Here is a 23,696-nt window from a genome sequence, read left to right on the forward strand (position 1 = left end):
GCTAAATAGTGTTGAGCCTCTTTAGTAGTTTAATTTGAGACCACCTGCTAATATTATGTCCTGTAGGTCTTTTTACATTACCAACACATGATTTTTTTCAGTAAGCCAATATAGTTAGGAAACTTTTTTATTAGCTTACCTTTAGATAGAAGTAGAAGAGGGTAAACAAGTGCCAGCATCTCACCTACAGCCATACCACATTGGATACGCCCAATCTCGTCTGGTCTTGGAAGCTAAGCAGTGTTGGGCCCGGTTAGTACTTGGGTGGGAGACCACATGGGAACACCAGGTGCTGTAGGTTTTTTCCCATTACTGGCAAATTGTTTTTATTCTCTAGCTATTTAAATTGGAAACTTTTTCTTTTTATTGCCAATACAGACATTTGAGAGAGGTGAAACAGACACAATAGCCATCACCTAAAGACTTACCACACTGTTTCGGCCCAATTCCAACTGCTTTTGGCAGCTAAATAGTATTGAGCCTCTTTAGCAGTTTAATTTGAGACCACCTGCTAATATTATGTCCTGTAGGTCTTTTTACATTACCAACACATGATTTTTTTCAGTAAGCCAATATAGTTAGGAAACTTTTTTATTAGCTTACCTTTAGATAGAAGTAGAAGAGGGCAAAAAAGTGCCTGCATCTCACCTACAGCCATACCACATTGGATACGCCCAATCTCATCTGATCTTGGAAGCTAAGCAGTGTTGGACCTGGTTAGTACTTGGGTGGGAGACCACATGGGAACACCAGGTGCTGTAGGTTTTTTCCCATTACTGGCAAATTGTTTTTATTCTCTAGCTATTTAAATTGGAAACTTTTTCTTTTTATTGCCAACACAGACATTTGAAAAAGGTGAAACAGACACAATAGCCATCACCTAAAGACTTACCACACTGTTTCGGCCCAATTCCAACTGCTTTTGGCAGCTAAACAGTGTTGAGCCTCATTAGTAGTTTAATTTGAGACCACCTGCTAATATTATGTCCTGTAGGTCTTTTTACATTACCAACACATGATTTTTTTCAGTAAGCCAATAATGTTAGGAAACTTTTTTATTAGCTTACCTGGTTATAGAAGTAGAAGAGGGCAAAAAAGTGACTCTATTTCACATACAGCCATACCACATTGGATACGCCCAATCTTGTCTGATCTTGGAAGCTAAGCAGTGTTGGGCCTGGTTAGTACTTGGGTGGGAGACCACATGGGAACACCAGGTGCTGTAGGTTTTTTTCCCATTACTGGCAAATTGTTTTTATTCTCTAGCTATTTAAATTGGAAACTTTTTCTTTTTATTGCCAATACAGACATTTGGGAGAGGTCAAACAGACACAATAGCCATCACCTAAAGACTTACCACACTGTTTCGGCCCAATTCCAACTGCTTTTGGCAGCTAAATAGTGTTGAGCCTCTTTAGTAGTTTAATTTGAGACCACCTGCTAATATTATGTCCTGTAGGTCTTTTTACATTACCAACACATGATTTTTTTCAGTAAGCCAATAATGTTAGGAAACTTTTTTATTAGCTTACCTGGTTATAGAAGTAGAAGAGGGCAAAAAAGTGACTGTATCTCACCTACAGCCATACCACATTGGATACGCCCAATCTCGTCTGATCTTGGAAGCTAAGCAGTGTTGGGCCTGGTTAGTACTTGGGTGGGAGACCACATGGGAACACCAGGTGCTGTAGGTTTTTTCCCATTACTGGCAAATTGTTTTTATTCTCTAGCTATTTAAATTGGAAACTTTTTCTTTTTATTGCCAATACAGACATTTGGGAGAGGTCAAACAGACACAATAGCCATCACCTAAAGACTTACCACACTGTTTCGGCCCAATTCCAACTGCTTTTGGCAGCTTAATAGTGTTGAGCCTCATTAGTAGTTTAATTTGAGACCACCTGCTAATATTATGTCCTGTAGGTCTTTTTACATTACCAACACATGATTTTTTTCAGTAAGCCAATACAGTTAGGAAACTCTTTTATTAGCTTACCTTTAGATAGAAGTAGAAGAGGGCAAAAAAGTGCCTGTATCTCACCTACAGCCATACCACATTGGATACGCCGAATCTCGTCTGATCTCGGAAGCTAAGCAGTGTTGGGCCTGGTTAGTACTTGGGTGAGAGATGACATGGGAACACCAGGAGCTGTAGGTTTTTTCCCATTACTGGCAAATTGTTTTTATTCTCTAGCTATTTAAATTGGAAACAGTTTATTTTTATTGCCAATACAGACATTTGGGAGAGGTCAAACAGACACAATAGCCATCACCTAAAGACTTACCATACTGTTTCGGCACAATTCCAACTGCTTTTGGCAGCTAAATAGTGTTGAGCCTCTTTAGTAGTTTAATTTGAGACCACCTGCTAATATTGTGTCCTGTTGGTCTTTTTACATTACCAACACATGATTTTTTTCAGTAAGCCAATATAGTTAGGAAACTTTTTTATTAGCTTACCTTTAGATAGAAGTAGAAGAGGGCAAAAAAGTGCCTGCATCTCACCTACAGCCATACCACATTGGATACGCCGAATCTCGTCTGATCTCGGAAGCTAAGCAGTGTTGGGCCTGGTTAGTACTTGGGTGAGAGACGACATGGGAACACCAGGTGCTGTAGGTTTTTTCCCATTACTGGCAAATTGTTTTTATTCTCTAGCTATTTAAATTGGAAACTTTTTCTTTTTATTGCCAATACAGACATTTGGGAGAGGTCAAACAGACACAATAGCCATCACCTAAAGACTTACCACACTGTTTCGGCCCAATTCCAACTGCTTTTGGCAGCTTAATAGTGTTGAGCCTCATTAGTAGTTTAATTTGAGACCACCTGCTAATATTATGTCCTGTAGGTCTTTTTACATTACCAACACATGATTTTTTTCAGTAAGCCAATACAGTTAGGAAACTTTTTTATTAGCTTACCTTTAGATAGAAGTAGAAGAGGGCAAAAAAGTGCCTGTATCTCACCTACAGCCATACCACATTGGATACGCCGAATCTCGTCTGATCTCGGAAGCTAAGCAGTGTTGGGCCTGGTTAGTACTTGGGTGAGAGACGACATGGGAACACCAGGAGCTGTAGGTTTTTTCCCATTACTGGCAAATTGTTTTTATTCTCTAGCTATTTAAATTGGAAACTTTTTCTTTTTATTGCCAATACAGACATTTGAGAGAGGTGAAACAGACACAATAGCCATCACCTAAAGACTTTCCACACTGTTTCGGCCCAATTCCAACTGCTTTTGGCAACTAAACAGTGTTGAGCCTCATTAGTAGTTTAATTTGAGACCACCTGCTAATATTATGTCCTGTAGGTCTTTCTACATTACCAGCACATGATTTTTTTCAGTAAGCCAATAATGTTAGGAAACTTTTTTATTAGCTTACCTGGTTATAGAAGTAGAAGAGGGCAAAAAAGTGACTGTATCTCACCTACAGCCATACCACATTGGATACGCCCAATCTCATCTGATCTTGGAAGCTAAGCAGTGTTGGGCCTGGTTAGTACTTGGGTGGGAGACCACATGGGAACACCAGGTGCTGTAGGTTTTTTCCCATTACTGGCAAATTGTTTTTATTCTCTAGCTATTTAAATTGGAAACTTTTTCTTTTTATTGCCAATACAGACATTTGGGAGAGGTCAAACAGACACAATAGCCATCACCTAAAGACTTACGACACTGTTTCGGCCCAATTCCAACTGCTTTTGGCAGCTAAATAGTATTGAGCCTCTTTAGCAGTTTAATTTGAGACCACCTGCTAATATTATGTCCTGTAGGTCTTTTTACATTACCAACACATGATTTTTTTCAGTAAGCCAATATAGTTAGGAAACTTTTTTATTAGCTTACCTTTAGATAGAAGTAGAAGAGGGCAAAAAAGTGCCTGCATCTCACCTACAGCCATACCACATTGGATACGCCCAATCTCGTCTGATCTCGGAAGCTAAGCAGTGTTGGGCCTGGTTAGTACTTGGGTGGGAGACCACATGGGAACACCAGGTGCTGTAGGTTTTTTCCCATTACTGGCAAATTGTTTTTATTCTCTAGCTATTTAAATTGGAAACTTTTTCTTTTTATTGCCAAAACAGACATTTGAGAGAGGTGAAACAGACACAATAGCCATCACCTAAAGACTTACCACACTGTTTCGGCCCAATTCCAACTGCTTTTGGCAGCTAAACAGTGTTGAGCCTCATTAATAGTTTAATTTGAGACCACCTGCTAATATTATGTCCTGTAGGTCTTTTTACATTACCAACACATGATTTTTTTCAGTAAGCCAATAATGTTAGGAAACTTTTTTATTAGCTTACCTGGTTATAGAAGTAGAAGAGGGCAAAAAAGTGACTCTATTTCACCTGCAGCCATACCACATTGGATATGCCCAATCTTGTCTGATCTTGGAAGCTAAGCAGTGTTGGGCCTGGTTAGTACTTGGGTGGGAGACCACATGGGAACACCAGGTGCTGTAGGTTTTTTTCCCATTACTGGCAAATTGTTTTTATTCTCTAGCTATTTAAATTGGAAACTTTTTCTTTTTATTGCCAATACAGACATTTGGGAGAGGTCAAACAGACACAATAGCCATCACCTAAAGACTTACCACACTGTTTCGGCCCAATTCCAACTGCTTTTGGCAGCTAAATAGTGTTGAGCCTCTTTAGTAGTTTAATTTGAGACCACCTGCTAATATTATGTCCTGTAGGTATTTTTACATTACCAACACATGATTTTTTTCAGTAAGCCAATAATGTTAGGAAACTTTTTTATTAGCTTACCTGGTTATAGAAGTAGAAGAGGGCAAAAAAGTGACTGTATCTCACCTACAGCCATACCACATTGGATACGCCCAATCTCATCTGATCTTGGAAGCTAAGCAGTGTTGGGCCTGGTTAGTACTTGGGTGGGAGACCACATGGGAACACCAGGTGCTGTAGGTTTTTTCCCATTACTGGCAAATTGTTTTTATTCTCTAGCTATTTAAATTGGAAACTTTTTCTTTTTATTGCCAATACAGACATTTGGGAGAGGTCAAACAGACACAATAGCCATCACCTAAAGACTTACGACACTGTTTCGGCCCAATTCCAACTGCTTTTGGCAGCTAAATAGTATTGAGCCTCTTTAGCAGTTTAATTTGAGACCACCTGCTAATATTATGTCCTGTAGGTCTTTTTACATTACCAACACATGATTTTTTTCAGTAAGCCAATATAGTTAGGAAACTTTTTTATTAGCTTACCTTTAGATAGAAGTAGAAGAGGGCAAAAAAGTGCCTGCATCTCACCTACAGCCATACCACATTGGATACGCCCAATCTCGTCTGATCTCGGAAGCTAAGCAGTGTTGGGCCTGGTTAGTACTTGGGTGGGAGACCACATGGGAACACCAGGTGCTGTAGGTTTTTTCCCATTACTGGCAAATTGTTTTTATTCTCTAGCTATTTAAATTGGAAACTTTTTCTTTTTATTGCCAAAACAGACATTTGAGAGAGGTGAAACAGACACAATAGCCATCACCTAAAGACTTACCACACTGTTTCGGCCCAATTCCAACTGCTTTTGGCAGCTTAATAGTGTTGAGCCTCATTAGTAGTTTAATTTGAGACCACCTGCTAATATTATGTCCTGTAGGTCTTTTTACATTACCAACACATGATTTTTTTCAGTAAGCCAATACAGTTAGGAAACTCTTTTATTAGCTTACCTTTAGATAGAAGTAGAAGAGGGCAAAAAAGTGCCTGTATCTCACCTACAGCCATACCACATTGGATACGCCGAATCTCGTCTGATCTCGGAAGCTAAGCAGTGTTGGGCCTGGTTAGTACTTGGGTGAGAGATGACATGGGAACACCAGGAGCTGTAGGTTTTTTCCCATTACTGGCAAATTGTTTTTATTCTCTAGCTATTTAAATTGGAAACAGTTTATTTTTATTGCCAATACAGACATTTGGGAGAGGTCAAACAGACACAATAGCCATCACCTAAAGACTTACCATACTGTTTCGGCACAATTCCAACTGCTTTTGGCAGCTAAATAGTGTTGAGCCTCTTTAGTAGTTTAATTTGAGACCACCTGCTAATATTGTGTCCTGTTGGTCTTTTTACATTACCAACACATGATTTTTTTCAGTAAGCCAATATAGTTAGGAAACTTTTTTATTAGCTTACCTTTAGATAGAAGTAGAAGAGGGCAAAAAAGTGCCTGCATCTCACCTACAGCCATACCACATTGGATACGCCGAATCTCGTCTGATCTCGGAAGCTAAGCAGTGTTGGGCCTGGTTAGTACTTGGGTGAGAGACGACATGGGAACACCAGGTGCTGTAGGTTTTTTCCCATTACTGGCAAATTGTTTTTATTCTCTAGCTATTTAAATTGGAAACTTTTTCTTTTTATTGCCAATACAGACATTTGGGAGAGGTCAAACAGACACAATAGCCATCACCTAAAGACTTACCACACTGTTTCGGCCCAATTCCAACTGCTTTTGGCAGCTTAATAGTGTTGAGCCTCATTAGTAGTTTAATTTGAGACCACCTGCTAATATTATGTCCTGTAGGTCTTTTTACATTACCAACACATGATTTTTTTCAGTAAGCCAATACAGTTAGGAAACTTTTTTATTAGCTTACCTTTAGATAGAAGTAGAAGAGGGCAAAAAAGTGCCTGTATCTCACCTACAGCCATACCACATTGGATACGCCGAATCTCGTCTGATCTCGGAAGCTAAGCAGTGTTGGGCCTGGTTAGTACTTGGGTGAGAGACGACATGGGAACACCAGGAGCTGTAGGTTTTTTCCCATTACTGGCAAATTGTTTTTATTCTCTAGCTATTTAAATTGGAAACTTTTTCTTTTTATTGCCAATACAGACATTTGAGAGAGGTGAAACAGACACAATAGCCATCACCTAAAGACTTTCCACACTGTTTCGGCCCAATTCCAACTGCTTTTGGCAACTAAACAGTGTTGAGCCTCATTAGTAGTTTAATTTGAGACCACCTGCTAATATTATGTCCTGTAGGTCTTTCTACATTACCAGCACATGATTTTTTTCAGTAAGCCAATAATGTTAGGAAACTTTTTTATTAGCTTACCTGGTTATAGAAGTAGAAGAGGGCAAAAAAGTGACTGTATCTCACCTACAGCCATACCACATTGGATACGCCCAATCTCATCTGATCTTGGAAGCTAAGCAGTGTTGGGCCTGGTTAGTACTTGGGTGGGAGACCACATGGGAACACCAGGTGCTGTAGGTTTTTTCCCATTACTGGCAAATTGTTTTTATTCTCTAGCTATTTAAATTGGAAACTTTTTCTTTTTATTGCCAATACAGACATTTGGGAGAGGTCAAACAGACACAATAGCCATCACCTAAAGACTTACGACACTGTTTCGGCCCAATTCCAACTGCTTTTGGCAGCTAAATAGTATTGAGCCTCTTTAGCAGTTTAATTTGAGACCACCTGCTAATATTATGTCCTGTAGGTCTTTTTACATTACCAACACATGATTTTTTTCAGTAAGCCAATATAGTTAGGAAACTTTTTTATTAGCTTACCTTTAGATAGAAGTAGAAGAGGGCAAAAAAGTGCCTGCATCTCACCTACAGCCATACCACATTGGATACGCCCAATCTCGTCTGATCTCGGAAGCTAAGCAGTGTTGGGCCTGGTTAGTACTTGGGTGGGAGACCACATGGGAACACCAGGTGCTGTAGGTTTTTTCCCATTACTGGCAAATTGTTTTTATTCTCTAGCTATTTAAATTGGAAACTTTTTCTTTTTATTGCCAAAACAGACATTTGAGAGAGGTGAAACAGACACAATAGCCATCACCTAAAGACTTACCACACTGTTTCGGCCCAATTCCAACTGCTTTTGGCAGCTAAACAGTGTTGAGCCTCATTAATAGTTTAATTTGAGACCACCTGCTAATATTATGTCCTGTAGGTCTTTTTACATTACCAACACATGATTTTTTTCAGTAAGCCAATAATGTTAGGAAACTTTTTTATTAGCTTACCTGGTTATAGAAGTAGAAGAGGGCAAAAAAGTGACTCTATTTCACCTGCAGCCATACCACATTGGATATGCCCAATCTTGTCTGATCTTGGAAGCTAAGCAGTGTTGGGCCTGGTTAGTACTTGGGTGGGAGACCACATGGGAACACCAGGTGCTGTAGGTTTTTTTCCCATTACTGGCAAATTGTTTTTATTCTCTAGCTATTTAAATTGGAAACTTTTTCTTTTTATTGCCAATACAGACATTTGGGAGAGGTCAAACAGACACAATAGCCATCACCTAAAGACTTACCACACTGTTTCAGCCCAATTCCAACTGCTTTTGGCAGCTAAATAGTGTTGAGCCTCTTTAGTAGTTTAATTTGAGACCACCTGCTAATATTATGTCCTGTAGGTATTTTTACATTACCAACACATGATTTTTTTCAGTAAGCCAATAATGTTAGGAAACTTTTTTATTAGCTTACCTGGTTATAGAAGTAGAAGAGGGCAAAAAAGTGCCTGTATCTCACCTACAGCCATACCACATTGGATACGCCCAATCTCGTCTGATCTTGGAAGCTAAGCAGTGTTGGGCCTGGTTAGTACTTGGGTGGGAGACCACATGGGAACACCAGGTGCTGTAGGTTTTTTCCCATTACTGGCAAATTGTTTTTATTCTCTAGCTATTTAAATTGGAAACTTTTTCTTTTTATTGCCAATACAGACATTTGGGAGAGGTCAAACAGACACAATAGCCATCACCTAAAGACTTACCACACTGTTTCGGCCCAATTCCAACTGCTTTTGGCAGCTTAATAGTGTTGAGCCTCATTAGTAGTTTAATTTGAGACCACCTGCTAATATTATGTCCTGTAGGTCTTTTTACATTACCAACACATGATTTTTTTCAGTAAGCCAATACAGTTAGGAAACTTTTTTATTAGCTTACCTTTAGATAGAAGTAGAAGAGGGCAAAAAAGTGCCTGTATCTCACCTACAGCCATACCACATTGGATACGCCGAATCTCGTCTGATCTCGGAAGCTAAGCAGTGTTGGGCCTGGTTAGTACTTGGGTGAGAGACGACATGGGAACACCAGGAGCTGTAGGTTTTTTCCCATTACTGGCAAATTGTTTTTATTCCTAGCTATATTAATTGGAAACTTTTTCTTTTTATTGCCAATACAGACATTTGAGAGAGGTGAAACAGACACAATAGCCATCACCTAAAGACTTTCCACACTGTTTCGGCCCAATTCCAACTGCTTTTGGCAACTAAACAGTGTTGAGCCTCATTAGTAGTTTAATTTGAGACCACCTGCTAATATTATGTCCTGTAGGTCTTTCTACATTACCAACACATGATTTTTTTCAGTAAGCCAATAATGTTAGGAAACTTTTTTATTAGCTTACCTGGTTATAGAAGTAGAAGAGGGCAAAAAAGTGACTGTATCTCACCTACAGCCATACCACATTGGATACGCCCAATCTCATCTGATCTTGGAAGCTAAGCAGTGTTGGGCCTGGTTAGTACTTGGGTGGGAGACCACATGGGAACACCAGGTGCTGTAGGTTTTTTCCCATTACTGGCAAATTGTTTTTATTCTCTAGCTATTTAAATTGGAAACTTTTTCTTTTTATTGCCAATACAGACATTTGGGAGAGGTCAAACAGACACAATAGCCATCACCTAAAGACTTACGACACTGTTTCGGCCCAATTCCAACTGCTTTTGGCAGCTAAATAGTATTGAGCCTCTTTAGCAGTTTAATTTGAGACCACCTGCTAATATTATGTCCTGTAGGTCTTTTTACATTACCAACACATGATTTTTTTCAGTAAGCCAATATAGTTAGGAAACTTTTTTATTAGCTTACCTTTAGATAGAAGTAGAAGAGGGCAAAAAAGTGCCTGCATCTCACCTACAGCCATACCACATTGGATACGCCCAATCTCGTCTGATCTCGGAAGCTAAGCAGTGTTGGGCCTGGTTAGTACTTGGGTGGGAGACCACATGGGAACACCAGGTGCTGTAGGTTTTTTCCCATTACTGGCAAATTGTTTTTATTCTCTAGCTATTTAAATTGGAAACTTTTTCTTTTTATTGCCAAAACAGACATTTGAGAGAGGTGAAACAGACACAATAGCCATCACCTAAAGACTTACCACACTGTTTCGGCCCAATTCCAACTGCTTTTGGCAGCTAAACAGTGTTGAGCCTCATTAATAGTTTAATTTGAGACCACCTGCTAATATTATGTCCTGTAGGTCTTTTTACATTACCAACACATGATTTTTTTCAGTAAGCCAATAATGTTAGGAAACTTTTTTATTAGCTTACCTGGTTATAGAAGTAGAAGAGGGCAAAAAAGTGACTCTATTTCACCTGCAGCCATACCACATTGGATACGCCCAATCTTGTCTGATCTTGGAAGCTAAGCAGTGTTGGGCCTGGTTAGTACTTGGGTGGGAGACCACATGGGAACACCAGGTGCTGTAGGTTTTTTTCCCATTACTGGCAAATTGTTTTTATTCTCTAGCTATTTAAATTGGAAACTTTTTCTTTTTATTGCCAATACAGACATTTGGGAGAGGTCAAACAGACACAATAGCCATCACCTAAAGACTTACCACACTGTTTCGGCCCAATTCCAACTGCTTTTGGCAGCTAAATAGTGTTGAGCCTCTTTAGTAGTTTAATTTGAGACCACCTGCTAATATTATGTCCTGTAGGTATTTTTACATTACCAACACATGATTTTTTTCAGTAAGCCAATAATGTTAGGAAACTTTTTTATTAGCTTACCTGGTTATAGAAGTAGAAGAGGGCAAAAAAGTGCCTGTATCTCACCTACAGCCATACCACATTGGATACGCCCAATCTCGTCTGATCTTGGAAGCTAAGCAGTGTTGGGCCTGGTTAGTACTTGGGTGGGAGACCACATGGGAACACCAGGTGCTGTAGGTTTTTTCCCATTACTGGCAAATTGTTTTTATTCTCTAGCTATTTAAATTGGAAACTTTTTCTTTTTATTGCCAATACAGACATTTGGGAGAGGTCAAACAGACACAATAGCCATCACCTAAAGACTTACCACACTGTTTCGGCCCAATTCCAACTGCTTTTGGCAGCTTAATAGTGTTGAGCCTCATTAGTAGTTTAATTTGAGACCACCTGCTAATATTATGTCCTGTAGGTCTTTTTACATTACCAACACATGATTTTTTTCAGTAAGCCAATACAGTTAGGAAACTTTTTTATTAGCTTACCTTTAGATAGAAGTAGAAGAGGGCAAAAAAGTGCCTGTATCTCACCTACAGCCATACCACATTGGATACGCCGAATCTCGTCTGATCTTGGAAGCTAAGCAGTGTTGGGCCTGGTTAGTACTTGGGTGAGAGATGACATGGGAACACCAGGAGCTGTAGGTTTTTTCCCATTACTGGCAAATTGTTTTTATTCTCTAGCTATTTAAATTGGAAACAGTTTATTTTTATTGCCAATACAGACATTTGAGAGAGGTGAAACAGACACAATAGCCATCACCAAAAGACTTACCACACTGTTTCGGCCCAATACCAACTGCTTTTGGCAGCTAAACAGTGTTGAGCCTCATTAGTAGTTTAATTTGAGACCACCTGCTAATATTATGTCCTGTAGGTCTTTTTACATTACCAACACATGATTTTTTTCAGTTAGCCAATAATGTTAGGAAACTTTTTTATTATCTTACCTGGTTATAGAAGTAGAAGAGGGCAAAAAAGTGACTGTATCTCACCTACAGCCATACCACATTGGATACGCCCAATCTCGTCTGATCTTGGAAGCTAAGCAGTGTTGGGCCTGGTTAGTACTTGGGTGGGAGACCACATGGGAACACCAGGTGCTGTAGGTTTTTCCCATTACTGGCAAATTGTTTTTATTCTCTAGCTATTTAAATTGGAAACTTTTTCTTTTTATTGCCAATACAGACATTTGGGAGAGGTCAAACAGACACAATAGCCATCACCTAAAGACTTACCACACTGTTTCGGCCCAATTCCAACTGCTTTTGGCAGCTAAATAGTTTTGAGCCTCTTTAGTAGTTTAATTTGAGACCACCTGCTAATATTGTGTCCTGTTGGTCTTTTTACATTACCAACACATGATTTTTTTCAGTAAGCCAATATAGTTAGGAAACTTTTTTATTAGCTTACCTTTAGATAGAAGTAGAAGAGGGCAAAAAAGTGCCTGCATCTCACCTACAGCCATACCACATTGGATACGCCCAATCTCGTCTGATTTTGGAAGCTAAGCAGTGTTGGGCCTGGTTAGTACTTGGGTGGGAGACCACATGGGAACACCAGGTGCTGTAGGTTTTTTCCCATTACTGGCAAATTGTTTTTATTCTCTAGCTATTTAAATTGGAAACTTTTTCTTTTTATTGCCAATACAGACATTTGGGAGAGGTCAAACAGACACAATAGCCATCACCTAAAGACTTACCACACTGTTTCGGCCCAATTCCAACTGCTTTTGGCAGCTAAATAGTGTTGAGCCTCTTTAGTAGTTTAATTTGAGACCACCTGCTAATATTATGTCCTGTAGGTCTTTTTACATTACCAACACATGATTTTTTTCAGTAAGCCAATAATGTTAGGAAACTTTTTTATTAGCTTACCTGGTTATAGAAGTAGAAGAGGGCAAAAAAGTGACTCTATCTCACCTACAGCCATACCACATTGGATACGCCCAATCTTGTCTGATCTTGGAAGCTAAGCAGTGTTGGGCCTGGTTAGTACTTGGGTGGTAGACCACATGGGAACACCAGGTGCTGTAGGTTTTTTCCCATTACTGGCAAATTGTTTTTATTCTCTAGCTATTTAAATTGGAAACTTTTTCTTTTTATTGCCAATACAGACATTTGAGAGAGGTTAAACAGACATAATAGCCATCACCTAAAGACTTTCCACACTGTTTCGGCCCAATTCCAACTGCTTTTGGCAGCTATATAGTATTGAGCCTCTTTAGTAGTTTAATTTGAGACCACCTGCTAATATTATGTCCTGTAGGTCTTTTTACATTACCAACACATGATTTTTTTCAGTAAGCCAATATAGTTAGGAAACTTTTTTATTAGCTTACCTTTAGATAGAAGTAGAAGAGGGCAAAAAAGTGCCTGCATCTCACCTACAGCCATACCACATTGGATACGCCCAATCTCGTCTGATCTTGGAAGCTAAGCAGTGTTGGGCCTGGTTAGTACTTGGGTGAGAGATGACATGGGAACACCAGGAGCTGTAGGTTTTTTCCCATTACTGGCAAATTGTTTTTATTCTCTAGCTATTTAAATTGGAAACAGTTTATTTTTATTGCCAATACAGACATTTGAGAGAGGTGAAACAGACACAATAGCCATCACCAAAAGACTTACCACACTGTTTCGGCCCAATACCAACTGCTTTTGGCAGCTAAACAGTGTTGAGCCTCATTAGTAGTTTAATTTGAGACCACCTGCTAATATTATGTCCTGTAGGTCTTTTTACATTACCAACACATGATTTTTTTCAGTTAGCCAATAATGTTAGGAAACTTTTTTATTATCTTACCTGGTTATAGAAGTAGAAGAGGGCAAAAAAGTGACTGTATCTCACCTACAGCCATACCACATTGGATACGCCCAATCTCGTCTGATCTTGGAAGCTAAGCAGTGTTGGGCCTGGTTAGTACTTGGGTGGGAGACCACATGGGAACACCAGGTGCTGTAGGTTTTTCCATTACTGGCAAATTGTTTTTATTCTCTAGCTATTTAAATTGGAAACTTTTTCTTTTTATTGCCAATACAGACATTTGGGAGAGGTCAAACAGACACAATAGCCATCACCTAAAGACTTACCACACTGTTTCGGCCCAATTCCAACTGCTTTTGGCAGCTAAATAGTTTTGAGCCTCTTTAGTAGTTTAATTTGAGACCACCTGCTAATATTGTGTCCTGTTGGTCTTTTTACATTACCAACACATGATTTTTTTCAGTAAGCCAATATAGTTAGGAAACTTTTTTATTAGCTTACCTTTAGATAGAAGTAGAAGAGGGCAAAAAAGTGCCTGCATCTCACCTACAGCCATACCACATTGGATACGCCCAATCTCGTCTGATTTTGGAAGCTAAGCAGTGTTGGGCCTGGTTAGTACTTGGGTGGGAGACCACATGGGAACACCAGGTGCTGTAGGTTTTTTCCCATTACTGGCAAATTGTTTTTATTCTCTAGCTATTTAAATTGGAAACTTTTTCTTTTTATTGCCAATACAGACATTTGGGAGAGGTCAAACAGACACAATAGCCATCACCTAAAGACTTACCACACTGTTTCGGCCCAATTCCAACTGCTTTTGGCAGCTAAACAGTGTTGAGCCTCATTAGTAGTTTAATTTGAGACCACCTGCTAATATTATGTCCTGTAGGTCTTTTTACATTACCAACACATGATTTTTTTCAGTAAGCCAATAATGTTAGGAAACTTTTTTATTAGCTTACCTGGTTATAGAAGTAGAAGAGGGCAAAAAAGTGACTCTATCTCACCTACAGCCATACCACATTGGATACGCCCAATCTTGTCTGATCTTGGAAGCTAAGCAGTGTTGGGCCTGGTTAGTACTTGGGTGGGAGACCACATGGGAACACCAGGTGCTGTAGGTTTTTTCCCATTACTGGCAAATTGTTTTTATTCTCTAGCTATTTAAATTGGAAACTTTTTCTTTTTATTGCCAATACAGACATTTGGGAGAGGTCAAACAGACACAATAGCCATCACCTAAAGACTTACCACACTGTTTTGGCCCAATTCCAACTGCTTTTGGCAGCTAAATAGTGTTGAGCCTCTTTAGTAGTTTAATTTGAGACCACCTGCTAATATTATGTCCTGTAGGTCTTTTTACATTACCAACACATGATTTTTTTCAGTAAGCCAATATAGTTAGGAAACTTTTTTATTAGCTTACCTTTAGATAGAAGTAGAAGAGGGTAAACAAGTGCTAGCATCTCACCTACAGCCATACCATATTGGATACGCCCAATCTCGTCTGGTCTTGGAAGCTAAGCAGTGTTGGGCCCGGTTAGTACTTGGGTGGTAGACCACATGGGAACACCAGGTGCTGTAGGTTTTTTCCCATTACTGGCAAATTGTTTTTATTCTCTAGCTATTTAAATTGGAAACTTTTTCTTTTTATTGCCAATACAGACATTTGAGAGAGGTTAAACAGACACAATAGCCATCACCTAAAGACTTTCCACACTGTTTCGGCCCAATTCCAACTGCTTTTGGCAGCTATTTAGTATTGAGCCTCTTTAGTAGTTTAATTTGAGACCACCTGCTAATATTATGTCCTGTAGGTCTTTTTACATTACCAACACATGATTTTTTTCAGTAAGCCAATATAGTTAGGAAACTTTTTTATTAGCTTACCTTTAGATAGAAGTAGAAGAGGGCAAAAAAGTGCCTGCATCTCACCTACAGCCATACCACATTGGATACGCCCAATCTCGTCTGATCTTGGAAGCTACGCAGTGTTGGGCCTGGTTAGTACTTGGGTGGGAGACCACATGGGAACACCAGGTGCTGTAGTTTTTTTCCCATTACTGGCAAATTGTTTTTATTCTCTAGCTATTTAAATTGGAAACTTTTTCTTTTTATTGCCAACACAGACATTTGAGAGAGGTGAAACAGACACAATAGCCATCACCTAAAGACTTACCACACTGTTTCGGCCCAATTCCAACTGCTTTTGGCAGCTAAACAGTGTTGAGCCTCATTAGTAGTTTACTTTGAGACCACCTGCTAATATTATGTCCTGTAGGTCTTTTTACATTACCAACACATGATTTTTTTCAGTAAGCCAATAATGTTAGGAAACTTTTTTATTAGCTTACCTGGTTATAGAAGTAGAAGAGGGCAAAAAAGTGACTCTATTTCACATACAGCCATACCACATTGGATACGCCTGATCTTGGAAGCTAAGCAGTGTTGGGCCTGGTTAGTACTTGGGTGGGAGACCACATGGGAACACCAGGTGCTGTAGGTTTTTTTCCCATTACTGGCAAATTGTTTTTATTCTCTAGCTATTTAAATTGGAAACTTTTTCTTTTTATTGCCAATACAGACATTTGGGAGAGGTCAAACAGACACAATAGCCATCACCTAAAGACTTACCACACTGTTTCGGCCCAATTCCAAATGCTTTTGGCAGCTAAATAGTGTTGAGCCTCTTTAGTAGTTTAATTTGAGACCACCTGCTAATATTATGTCCTGTAGGTCTTTTTACATTACCAACACATGATTTTTTTCAGTAAGCCAATAATGTTAGGAAACTTTTTTATTAGCTTACCTGGTTATAGAAGTAGAAGAGGGCAAAAAAGTGACTGTATCTCACCTACAGCCATACCACATTGGATACGCCCAATCTCGTCTGATCTTGGAAGCTAAGCAGTGTTGGGCCTGGTTAGTACTTGGGTGGGAGACCACATGGGAACACCAGGTGCTGTAAGTTTTTTCCCATTACTGGCAAATTGTTTTTATTCTCTAGCTATTTAAATTGGAAACTTTTTCTTTTTATTGCCAATACAGACATTTGGGAGAGGTCAAACAGACACAATAGCCATCACCTAAAGACTTACCACACTGTTTCGGCCCAATTCCAACTGCTTTTGGCAGCTTAATAGTGTTGAGCCTCATTAGTAGTTTAATTTGAGACCACCTGCTAATATTATGTCCTGTAGGTCTTTTTACATTACCAACACATGATTTTTTTCAGTAAGCCAATACAGTTAGGAAACTTTTTTATTAGCTTACCTTTAGATAGAAGTAGAAGAGGGCAAAAAAGTGCCTGTATCTCACCTACAGCCATACCACATTGGATACGCCGAATCTCGTCTGATCTCGGAAGCTAAGCAGTGTTGGGCCTGGTTAGTACTTGGGTGAGAGACGACATGGGAAATCCAGGAGCTGTAGGTTTTTTCCCATTACTGGCAAATTGTTTTTATTCTCTAGCTATTTAAATTGGAAACAGTTTATTTTTATTGCCAATACAGACATTTGGGAGAGGTCAAACAGACACAATAGCCATCACCTAAAGACTTACCATACTGTTTCGGCCCAATTCCAACTGCTTTTGGCAGCTAAATAGTGTTGAGCCTCATTAGTAGTTTAATTTGAGACCACCTGCTAATATTATGTCCTGTAGGTCTTTTTACATTACCAACACATGATTTTTTTCAGTTAGCCAATAATGTTAGGAAACTTTTTTATTATCTTACCTGGTTATAGAAGTAGAAGAGGGCAAAAAAGTGACTGTATCTCACCTACAGCCATACCACATTGGATACGCCCAATCTCGTCTGATCTTGGAAGCTAAGCAGTGTTGGGCCTGGTTAGTACTTGGGTGGGAGACCACATGGGAACACCAGGTGCTGTAGGTTTTTCCCATTACTGGCAAATTGTTTTTATTCTCTAGCTATTTAAATTGGAAACTTTTTCTTTTTATTGCCAATACAGACATTTGGGAGAGGTCAAACAGACACAATAGCCATCACCTAAAGACTTACCACACTGTTTCGGCCCAATTCCAACTGCTTTTGGCAGCTAAATAGTTTTGAGCCTCTTTAGTAGTTTAATTTGAGACCACCTGCTAATATTGTGTCCTGTTGGTCTTTTTACATTACCAACACATGATTTTTTTCAGTAAGCCAATATAGTTAGGAAACTTTTTTATTAGCTTACCTTTAGATAGAAGTAGAAGAGGGCAAAAAAGTGCCTGCATCTCACCTACAGCCATACCACATTGGATACGCCCAATCTCGTCTGATTTTGGAAGCTAAGCAGTGTTGGGCCTGGTTAGTACTTGGGTGGGAGACCACATGGGAACACCAGGTGCTGTAGGTTTTTTCCCATTACTGGCAAATTGTTTTTATTCTCTAGCTATTTAAATTGGAAACTTTTTCTTTTTATTGCCAATACAGACATTTGGGAGAGGTCAAACAGACACAATAGCCATCACCTAAAGACTTACCACACTGTTTCGGCCCAATTCCAACTGCTTTTGGCAGCTAAACAGTGTTGAGCCTCATTAGTAGTTTAATTTGAGACCACCTGCTAATATTATGTCCTGTAGGTCTTTTTACATTACCAACACATGATTTTTTTCAGTAAGCCAATAATGTTAGGAAACTTTTTTATTAGCTTACCTGGTTATAGAAGTAGAAGAGGGCAAAAAAGTGACTCTATCTCACCTACAGCCATACCACATTGGATACGCCCAATCTTGTCTGATCTTGGAAGCTAAGCAGTGTTGGGCCTGGTTAGTACTTGGGTGGGAGACCACATGGGAACACCAGGTGCTGTAGGTTTTTTCCCATTACTGGCAAATTGTTTTTATTCTCTAGCTATTTAAATTGGAAACTTTTTCTTTTTATTGCCAATACAGACATTTGGGAGAGGTCAAACAGACACAATAGCCATCACCTAAAGACTTACCACACTGTTTTGGCCCAATTCCAACTGCTTTTGGCAGCTAAATAGTGTTGAGCCTCTTTAGTAGTTTAATTTGAGACCACCTGCTAATATTATGTCCTGTAGGTCTTTTTACATTACCAACACATGATTTTTTTCAGTAAGCCAATATAGTTAGGAAACTTTTTTATTAGCTTACCTTTAGATAGAAGTAGAAGAGGGTAAACAAGTGCTAGCATCTCACCTACAGCCATACCATATTGGATACGCCCAATCTCGTCTGGTCTTGGAAGCTAAGCAGTGTTGGGCCCGGTTAGTACTTGGGTGGTAGACCACATGGGAACACCAGGTGCTGTAGGTTTTTTCCCATTACTGGCAAATTGTTTTTATTCTCTAGCTATTTAAATTGGAAACTTTTTCTTTTTATTGCCAATACAGACATTTGAGAGAGGTTAAACAGACACAATAGCCATCACCTAAAGACTTTCCACACTGTTTCGGCCCAATTCCAACTGCTTTTGGCAGCTATATAGTATTGAGCCTCTTTAGTAGTTTAATTTGAGACCACCTGCTTATATTATGTCCTGTAGGTCTTTTTACATTACCAACACATGATTTTTTTCAGTAAGCCAATATAGTTAGGAAACTTTTTTATTAGCTTACCTTTAGATAGAAGTAGAAGAGGGCAAAAAAGTGCCTGCATCTCACCTACAGCCATACCACATTGGATACGCCCAATCTCGTCTGATCTTGGAAGCTACGCAGTGTTGGGCCTGGTTAGTACTTGGGTGGGAGACCACATGGGAACACCAGGTGCTGTAGGTTTTTTCCCATTACTGGCAAATTGTTTTTATTCTCTAGCTATTTAAATTGGAAACTTTTTCTTTTTATTGCCAACACAGACATTTGAGAGAGGTGAAACAGACACAATAGCCATCACCTAAAGACTTACCACACTGTTTCGGCCCAATTCCAACTGCTTTTGGCAGCTAAACAGTGTTGAGCCTGATTAGTAGTTTAATTTGAGACCACCTGCTAATATTATGTCCTGTAGGTCTTTTTACATTACCAACACATGATTTTTTTCAGTAAGCCAATAATGTTAGGAAACTTTTTTATTAGCTTACCTGGTTATAGAAGTAGAAGAGGGCAAAAAAGTGACTCTATTTCACATACAGCCATACCACATTGGATACGCCCAATCTTGTCTGATCTTGGAAGCTAAGCAGTGTTGGGCCTGGTTAGTACTTGGGTGGGAGACCACATGGGAACACCAGGTGCTGTAAGTTTTTTCCCATTACTGGCAAATTGTTTTTATTCTCTAGCTATTTAAATTGGAAACTTTTTCTTTTTATTGCCAATACAGACATTTGGGAGAGGTCAAACAGACACAATAGCCATCACCTAAAGACTTACCACACTGTTTCGGCCCAATTCCAACTGCTTTTGGCAGCTTAATAGTGTTGAGCCTCATTAGTAGTTTAATTTGAGACCACCTGCTAATATTATGTCCTGTAGGTCTTTTTACATTACCAACACATGATTTTTTTCAGTAAGCCAATACAGTTAGGAAACTTTTTTATTAGCTTACCTTTAGATAGAAGTAGAAGAGGGCAAAAAAGTGCCTGTATCTCACCTACAGCCATACCACATTGGATACGCCGAATCTCGTCTGATCTCGGAAGCTAAGCAGTGTTGGGCCTGGTTAGTACTTGGGTGAGAGACGACATGGGAAATCCAGGAGCTGTAGGTTTTTTCCCATTACTGGCAAATTGTTTTTATTCTCTAGCTATTTAAATTGGAAACAGTTTATTTTTATTGCCAATACAGACATTTGGGAGAGGTCAAACAGACACAATAGCCATCACCTAAAGACTTACCATACTGTTTCGGCCCAATTCCAACTGCTTTTGGCAGCTAAATAGTGTTGAGCCTCTTTAGTAGTTTAATTTGAGACCACCTGCTAATATTGTGTCCTGTTGGTCTTTTTACATTACCAACACATGATTTTTTTCAGTAAGCCAATATAGTTAGGAAACTTTTTTATTAGCTTACCTTTAGATAGAAGTAGAAGAGGGCAAAAAAGTGCCTGTATCTCACCTACAGCCATACCACATTGGATACGCCCAATCTCGTCTGATCTTGGAAGCTAAGCAGTGTTGGGCCTGGTTAGTACTTGGGTGGGAGACCATATGGGAACACCAGGTGCTGTAGGGTTTTTCCCATTACTGGCAAATTGTTTTTATTCCTAGCTATTTAAATTGGAAACTTTTTCTTTTTATTGCCAATACAGACATTTGAGAGAGGTGAAACAGACACAATAGCCATCACCTAAAGACTTTCCACACTGTTTCGGCCCAATTCCAACTGCTTTTGGCAACTAAACAGTGTTGAGCCTCATTAGTAGTTTAATTTGAGACCACCTGCTAATATTATGTCCTGTAGGTCTTTTTACATTACCAACACATGATTTTTTTCAGTAAGCCAATATAGTTAGGAAACTTTTTTATTAGCTTACCTTTAGATAGAAGTAGAAGAGGGCAAAAAAGTGCCTGCATCTCACCTACAGCCATACCACATTGGATATGCCCAATCTCGTCTGATCTTGGAAGCTAAGCAGTGTTGGGCCTGGTTAGTACTTGGGTGGGAGACCACATGGGAACACCAGGTGCTGTAGGTTTTTTCCCATTACTGGCAAATTGTTTTTATTCTCTAGCTATTTAAATTGGAAACTTTTTCTTTTTATTGCCAAAACAGACATTTGAGAGAGGTGAAACAGACACAATAGCCATCACCTAAAGACTTACCACACTGTTTCGGCCCAATTCCAACTGCTTTTGGCAGCTAAACAGTGTTGAGCCTCATTAGTAGTTTAATTTGAGACCACCTGCTAATATTATGTCCTGTAGGTCTTTTTACATTACCAACACATGATTTTTTTCAGTAAGCCAATAATGTTAGGAAACTTTTTTATTAGCTTACCTGGTTATAGAAGTAGAAGAGGGCAAAAAAGTGACTCTATTTCACCTGCAGCCATACCACATTGGATATGCCCAATCTTGTCTGATCTTGGAAGCTAAGCAGTGTTGGGCCTGGTTAGTACTTGGGTGGGAGACCACATGGGAACACCAGGTGCTGTAGGTTTTTTTCCCATTACTGGCAAATTGTTTTTATTCTCTAGCTATTTAAATTGGAAACTTTTTCTTTTTATTGCCAATACAGACATTTGGGAGAGGTCAAACAGACACAATAGCCATCACCTAAAGACTTACCACACTGTTTCGGCCCAATTCCAACTGCTTTTGGCAGCTAAATAGTGTTGAGCCTCTTTAGTAGTTTAATTTGAGACCACCTGCTAATATTATGTCCTGTAGGTATTTTTACATTACCAACACATGATTTTTTTCAGTAAGCCAATAATGTTAGGAAACTTTTTTATTAGCTTACCTGGTTATAGAAGTAGAAGAGGGCAAAAAAGTGACTGTATCTCACCTACAGCCATACCACATTGGATACGCCGAATCTCGTCTGATCTTGGAAGCTAAGCAGTGTTGGGCCTGGTTAGTACTTGGGTGGGAGACCACATGGGAACACCAGGTGCTGTAGGATTTTTCCCATTACTGGCAAATTGTTTTTATTCTCTAGCTATTTAAATTGGAAACTTTTTCTTTTTATTGCCAATACAGACATTTGGGAGAGGTCAAACAGACACAATAGCCATCACCTAAAGACTTACCACACTGTTTCGGCCCAATTCCAACTGCTTTTGGCAGCTAAATAGTATTGAGCCTCTTTAGTAGTTTAATTTGAGACCACCTGCTAATATTATGTCCTGTAGGTCTTTTTACATTACCAACACATGATTTTTTTCAGTTAGCCAATAATGTTAGGAAACTTTTTTATTATCTTACCTGGTTATAGAAGTAGAAGAGGGCAAAAAAGTGACTGTATCTCACCTACAGCCATACCACATTGGATACGCCCAATCTCGTCTGATCTTGGAAGCTAAACAGTGTTGGGCCTGGTTAGTACTTGGGTGGGAGACCACATGGGAACACCAGGTGCTGTAGGTTTTTCCCATTACTGGCAAATTGTTTTTATTCTCTAGCTATTTAAATTGGAAACTTTTTCTTTTTATTGCCAATACAGACATTTGGGAGAGGTCAAACAGACACAATAGCCATCACCTAAAGACTTACCACACTGTTTCGGCCCAATTCCAACTGCTTTTGGCAGCTAAATAGTGTTGAGCCTCTTTAGTAGTTTAATTTGAGACCACCTGCTAATATTATGTCCTGTAGGTATTTTTACATTACCAACACATGATTTTTTTCAGTAAGCCAATAATGTTAGGAAACTTTTTTATTAGCTTACCTGGTTATAGAAGTAGAAGAGGGCAAAAAAGTGACTGTATCTCACCTACAGCCATACCACATTGGATACGCCCAATCTCGTCTGATCTTGGAAGCTAAGCAGTGTTGGGCCTGGTTAGTACTTGGGTGGGAGACCACATGGGAACACCAGGTGCTGTAGGTTTTTTCCCATTACTGGCAAATTGTTTTTATTCTCTAGCTATTTAAATTGGAAACTTTTTCTTTTTATTGCCAATACAGACATTTGGGAGAGGTCAAACAGACACAATAGCCATCACCTAAAGACTTACCACACTGTTTCGGCCCAATTCCAACTGCTTTTGGCAGCTTAATAGTGTTGAGCCTCATTAGTAGTTTAATTTGAGACCACCTGCTAATATTATGTCCTGTAGGTCTTTTTACATTACCAACACATGATTTTTTTCAGTAAGCCAATACAGTTAGGAAACATTTTTATTAGCTTACCTTTAGATAGAAGTAGAAGAGGGCAAAAAAGTGCCTGTATCTCACCTACAGCCATACCACATTGGATACGCCGAATCTCGTCTGATCTTGGAAGCTAAGCAGTGTTGGGCCTGGTTAGTACTTGGGTGAGAGATGACATGGGAACACCAGGAGCTGTAGGTTTTTTTCCCATTACTGGCAAATTGTTTTTATTCTCTAGCTATTTAAATTGGAAACAGTTTATTTTTATTGCCAATACAGACATTTGAGAGAGGTGAAACAGACACAATAGCCATCACCAAAAGACTTACCACACTGTTTCGGCCCAATACCAACTGCTTTTGGCAGCTAAACAGTGTTGAGCCTCATTAGTAGTTTAATTTGAGACC

At 39.3% G+C, this 23,696-nt stretch overlaps 39 non-coding genes and 12 pseudogenes across 39 annotated transcripts; all 51 read left to right on the forward strand.

The window, feature by feature from the left end:
* The first annotated feature begins 182 nt into the window (after window positions 1–182).
* Window positions 183–301, forward strand: LOC146031629 (5S ribosomal RNA). The gene has a single exon (XR_014457092.1). It is a non-coding gene; the product is annotated as a 5S ribosomal RNA (ribosomal RNA).
* Window positions 302–646: 345 nt separating this feature from the next.
* Window positions 647–765, forward strand: LOC146030559 (5S ribosomal RNA). The gene has a single exon (XR_014456050.1). It is a non-coding gene; the product is annotated as a 5S ribosomal RNA (ribosomal RNA).
* A 345-nt stretch (window positions 766–1,110) lies between these two features.
* On the forward strand, window positions 1,111–1,229 carry LOC146033521 (5S ribosomal RNA). Its single transcript, XR_014458929.1, has one exon. It is a non-coding gene; the product is annotated as a 5S ribosomal RNA (ribosomal RNA).
* Window positions 1,230–1,575: 346 nt separating this feature from the next.
* LOC146034321 (5S ribosomal RNA) lies at window positions 1,576–1,694 on the forward strand. The gene has a single exon (XR_014459728.1). It is a non-coding gene; the product is annotated as a 5S ribosomal RNA (ribosomal RNA).
* A 345-nt stretch (window positions 1,695–2,039) lies between these two features.
* On the forward strand, window positions 2,040–2,158 carry LOC146028572 (5S ribosomal RNA; annotated as a pseudogene).
* A 345-nt stretch (window positions 2,159–2,503) lies between these two features.
* Window positions 2,504–2,622, forward strand: LOC146028603 (5S ribosomal RNA; annotated as a pseudogene).
* A 345-nt stretch (window positions 2,623–2,967) lies between these two features.
* On the forward strand, window positions 2,968–3,086 carry LOC146029086 (5S ribosomal RNA; annotated as a pseudogene).
* Window positions 3,087–3,431: 345 nt separating this feature from the next.
* Window positions 3,432–3,550, forward strand: LOC146030956 (5S ribosomal RNA). The gene has a single exon (XR_014456436.1). It is a non-coding gene; the product is annotated as a 5S ribosomal RNA (ribosomal RNA).
* A 345-nt stretch (window positions 3,551–3,895) lies between these two features.
* Window positions 3,896–4,014, forward strand: LOC146031399 (5S ribosomal RNA). The gene has a single exon (XR_014456866.1). It is a non-coding gene; the product is annotated as a 5S ribosomal RNA (ribosomal RNA).
* A 345-nt stretch (window positions 4,015–4,359) lies between these two features.
* LOC146033723 (5S ribosomal RNA) lies at window positions 4,360–4,478 on the forward strand. Its single transcript, XR_014459132.1, has one exon. It is a non-coding gene; the product is annotated as a 5S ribosomal RNA (ribosomal RNA).
* A 346-nt stretch (window positions 4,479–4,824) lies between these two features.
* On the forward strand, window positions 4,825–4,943 carry LOC146030969 (5S ribosomal RNA). The gene has a single exon (XR_014456449.1). It is a non-coding gene; the product is annotated as a 5S ribosomal RNA (ribosomal RNA).
* Window positions 4,944–5,288: 345 nt separating this feature from the next.
* Window positions 5,289–5,407, forward strand: LOC146031400 (5S ribosomal RNA). Its single transcript, XR_014456867.1, has one exon. It is a non-coding gene; the product is annotated as a 5S ribosomal RNA (ribosomal RNA).
* Window positions 5,408–5,752: 345 nt separating this feature from the next.
* LOC146028573 (5S ribosomal RNA) lies at window positions 5,753–5,871 on the forward strand (annotated as a pseudogene).
* Window positions 5,872–6,216: 345 nt separating this feature from the next.
* LOC146028604 (5S ribosomal RNA) lies at window positions 6,217–6,335 on the forward strand (annotated as a pseudogene).
* Window positions 6,336–6,680: 345 nt separating this feature from the next.
* LOC146029087 (5S ribosomal RNA) lies at window positions 6,681–6,799 on the forward strand (annotated as a pseudogene).
* Window positions 6,800–7,144: 345 nt separating this feature from the next.
* Window positions 7,145–7,263, forward strand: LOC146030981 (5S ribosomal RNA). Its single transcript, XR_014456460.1, has one exon. It is a non-coding gene; the product is annotated as a 5S ribosomal RNA (ribosomal RNA).
* Window positions 7,264–7,608: 345 nt separating this feature from the next.
* LOC146031401 (5S ribosomal RNA) lies at window positions 7,609–7,727 on the forward strand. The gene has a single exon (XR_014456868.1). It is a non-coding gene; the product is annotated as a 5S ribosomal RNA (ribosomal RNA).
* A 345-nt stretch (window positions 7,728–8,072) lies between these two features.
* LOC146033724 (5S ribosomal RNA) lies at window positions 8,073–8,191 on the forward strand. The gene has a single exon (XR_014459133.1). It is a non-coding gene; the product is annotated as a 5S ribosomal RNA (ribosomal RNA).
* A 346-nt stretch (window positions 8,192–8,537) lies between these two features.
* LOC146034333 (5S ribosomal RNA) lies at window positions 8,538–8,656 on the forward strand. Its single transcript, XR_014459740.1, has one exon. It is a non-coding gene; the product is annotated as a 5S ribosomal RNA (ribosomal RNA).
* Window positions 8,657–9,001: 345 nt separating this feature from the next.
* Window positions 9,002–9,120, forward strand: LOC146029089 (5S ribosomal RNA; annotated as a pseudogene).
* A 344-nt stretch (window positions 9,121–9,464) lies between these two features.
* Window positions 9,465–9,583, forward strand: LOC146030992 (5S ribosomal RNA). Its single transcript, XR_014456471.1, has one exon. It is a non-coding gene; the product is annotated as a 5S ribosomal RNA (ribosomal RNA).
* Window positions 9,584–9,928: 345 nt separating this feature from the next.
* On the forward strand, window positions 9,929–10,047 carry LOC146031402 (5S ribosomal RNA). Its single transcript, XR_014456869.1, has one exon. It is a non-coding gene; the product is annotated as a 5S ribosomal RNA (ribosomal RNA).
* A 345-nt stretch (window positions 10,048–10,392) lies between these two features.
* LOC146032913 (5S ribosomal RNA) lies at window positions 10,393–10,511 on the forward strand. Its single transcript, XR_014458325.1, has one exon. It is a non-coding gene; the product is annotated as a 5S ribosomal RNA (ribosomal RNA).
* A 346-nt stretch (window positions 10,512–10,857) lies between these two features.
* On the forward strand, window positions 10,858–10,976 carry LOC146034346 (5S ribosomal RNA). Its single transcript, XR_014459752.1, has one exon. It is a non-coding gene; the product is annotated as a 5S ribosomal RNA (ribosomal RNA).
* A 345-nt stretch (window positions 10,977–11,321) lies between these two features.
* LOC146028148 (5S ribosomal RNA) lies at window positions 11,322–11,440 on the forward strand (annotated as a pseudogene).
* Window positions 11,441–11,785: 345 nt separating this feature from the next.
* Window positions 11,786–11,904, forward strand: LOC146034358 (5S ribosomal RNA). The gene has a single exon (XR_014459764.1). It is a non-coding gene; the product is annotated as a 5S ribosomal RNA (ribosomal RNA).
* A 344-nt stretch (window positions 11,905–12,248) lies between these two features.
* On the forward strand, window positions 12,249–12,367 carry LOC146031639 (5S ribosomal RNA). The gene has a single exon (XR_014457102.1). It is a non-coding gene; the product is annotated as a 5S ribosomal RNA (ribosomal RNA).
* Window positions 12,368–12,712: 345 nt separating this feature from the next.
* On the forward strand, window positions 12,713–12,831 carry LOC146033409 (5S ribosomal RNA). The gene has a single exon (XR_014458818.1). It is a non-coding gene; the product is annotated as a 5S ribosomal RNA (ribosomal RNA).
* A 345-nt stretch (window positions 12,832–13,176) lies between these two features.
* Window positions 13,177–13,295, forward strand: LOC146034708 (5S ribosomal RNA). The gene has a single exon (XR_014460112.1). It is a non-coding gene; the product is annotated as a 5S ribosomal RNA (ribosomal RNA).
* Window positions 13,296–13,640: 345 nt separating this feature from the next.
* LOC146034370 (5S ribosomal RNA) lies at window positions 13,641–13,759 on the forward strand. Its single transcript, XR_014459776.1, has one exon. It is a non-coding gene; the product is annotated as a 5S ribosomal RNA (ribosomal RNA).
* Window positions 13,760–14,102: 343 nt separating this feature from the next.
* LOC146031640 (5S ribosomal RNA) lies at window positions 14,103–14,221 on the forward strand. Its single transcript, XR_014457103.1, has one exon. It is a non-coding gene; the product is annotated as a 5S ribosomal RNA (ribosomal RNA).
* Window positions 14,222–14,566: 345 nt separating this feature from the next.
* Window positions 14,567–14,685, forward strand: LOC146031901 (5S ribosomal RNA). Its single transcript, XR_014457352.1, has one exon. It is a non-coding gene; the product is annotated as a 5S ribosomal RNA (ribosomal RNA).
* Window positions 14,686–15,030: 345 nt separating this feature from the next.
* Window positions 15,031–15,149, forward strand: LOC146034066 (5S ribosomal RNA). Its single transcript, XR_014459473.1, has one exon. It is a non-coding gene; the product is annotated as a 5S ribosomal RNA (ribosomal RNA).
* Window positions 15,150–15,494: 345 nt separating this feature from the next.
* LOC146033526 (5S ribosomal RNA) lies at window positions 15,495–15,613 on the forward strand. The gene has a single exon (XR_014458935.1). It is a non-coding gene; the product is annotated as a 5S ribosomal RNA (ribosomal RNA).
* A 345-nt stretch (window positions 15,614–15,958) lies between these two features.
* Window positions 15,959–16,067, forward strand: LOC146029171 (5S ribosomal RNA; annotated as a pseudogene).
* A 346-nt stretch (window positions 16,068–16,413) lies between these two features.
* On the forward strand, window positions 16,414–16,532 carry LOC146031614 (5S ribosomal RNA). The gene has a single exon (XR_014457076.1). It is a non-coding gene; the product is annotated as a 5S ribosomal RNA (ribosomal RNA).
* Window positions 16,533–16,877: 345 nt separating this feature from the next.
* LOC146029095 (5S ribosomal RNA) lies at window positions 16,878–16,996 on the forward strand (annotated as a pseudogene).
* A 345-nt stretch (window positions 16,997–17,341) lies between these two features.
* Window positions 17,342–17,460, forward strand: LOC146034382 (5S ribosomal RNA). The gene has a single exon (XR_014459788.1). It is a non-coding gene; the product is annotated as a 5S ribosomal RNA (ribosomal RNA).
* Window positions 17,461–17,804: 344 nt separating this feature from the next.
* On the forward strand, window positions 17,805–17,923 carry LOC146031641 (5S ribosomal RNA). Its single transcript, XR_014457104.1, has one exon. It is a non-coding gene; the product is annotated as a 5S ribosomal RNA (ribosomal RNA).
* Window positions 17,924–18,268: 345 nt separating this feature from the next.
* On the forward strand, window positions 18,269–18,387 carry LOC146031902 (5S ribosomal RNA). Its single transcript, XR_014457353.1, has one exon. It is a non-coding gene; the product is annotated as a 5S ribosomal RNA (ribosomal RNA).
* A 345-nt stretch (window positions 18,388–18,732) lies between these two features.
* LOC146034067 (5S ribosomal RNA) lies at window positions 18,733–18,851 on the forward strand. Its single transcript, XR_014459474.1, has one exon. It is a non-coding gene; the product is annotated as a 5S ribosomal RNA (ribosomal RNA).
* A 345-nt stretch (window positions 18,852–19,196) lies between these two features.
* LOC146032388 (5S ribosomal RNA) lies at window positions 19,197–19,315 on the forward strand. The gene has a single exon (XR_014457826.1). It is a non-coding gene; the product is annotated as a 5S ribosomal RNA (ribosomal RNA).
* Window positions 19,316–19,660: 345 nt separating this feature from the next.
* LOC146033455 (5S ribosomal RNA) lies at window positions 19,661–19,779 on the forward strand. The gene has a single exon (XR_014458863.1). It is a non-coding gene; the product is annotated as a 5S ribosomal RNA (ribosomal RNA).
* Window positions 19,780–20,124: 345 nt separating this feature from the next.
* Window positions 20,125–20,243, forward strand: LOC146029096 (5S ribosomal RNA; annotated as a pseudogene).
* Window positions 20,244–20,588: 345 nt separating this feature from the next.
* LOC146031998 (5S ribosomal RNA) lies at window positions 20,589–20,707 on the forward strand. Its single transcript, XR_014457447.1, has one exon. It is a non-coding gene; the product is annotated as a 5S ribosomal RNA (ribosomal RNA).
* A 344-nt stretch (window positions 20,708–21,051) lies between these two features.
* On the forward strand, window positions 21,052–21,170 carry LOC146030990 (5S ribosomal RNA). Its single transcript, XR_014456469.1, has one exon. It is a non-coding gene; the product is annotated as a 5S ribosomal RNA (ribosomal RNA).
* Window positions 21,171–21,515: 345 nt separating this feature from the next.
* Window positions 21,516–21,634, forward strand: LOC146033725 (5S ribosomal RNA). The gene has a single exon (XR_014459134.1). It is a non-coding gene; the product is annotated as a 5S ribosomal RNA (ribosomal RNA).
* Window positions 21,635–21,980: 346 nt separating this feature from the next.
* LOC146033695 (5S ribosomal RNA) lies at window positions 21,981–22,099 on the forward strand. Its single transcript, XR_014459103.1, has one exon. It is a non-coding gene; the product is annotated as a 5S ribosomal RNA (ribosomal RNA).
* A 345-nt stretch (window positions 22,100–22,444) lies between these two features.
* On the forward strand, window positions 22,445–22,563 carry LOC146030818 (5S ribosomal RNA). Its single transcript, XR_014456302.1, has one exon. It is a non-coding gene; the product is annotated as a 5S ribosomal RNA (ribosomal RNA).
* A 344-nt stretch (window positions 22,564–22,907) lies between these two features.
* Window positions 22,908–23,026, forward strand: LOC146034395 (5S ribosomal RNA). Its single transcript, XR_014459802.1, has one exon. It is a non-coding gene; the product is annotated as a 5S ribosomal RNA (ribosomal RNA).
* Window positions 23,027–23,371: 345 nt separating this feature from the next.
* On the forward strand, window positions 23,372–23,490 carry LOC146028149 (5S ribosomal RNA; annotated as a pseudogene).
* Window positions 23,491–23,696: the final 206 nt, after the last annotated feature.

The sequence above is a fragment of the Crinia signifera genome, chromosome 8 (assembly GCF_055691185.1).
Source record: "Crinia signifera chromosome 8, ASM5569118v1, whole genome shotgun sequence".
Taxonomy (NCBI): Eukaryota; Metazoa; Chordata; class Amphibia; order Anura; family Myobatrachidae; genus Crinia; species Crinia signifera.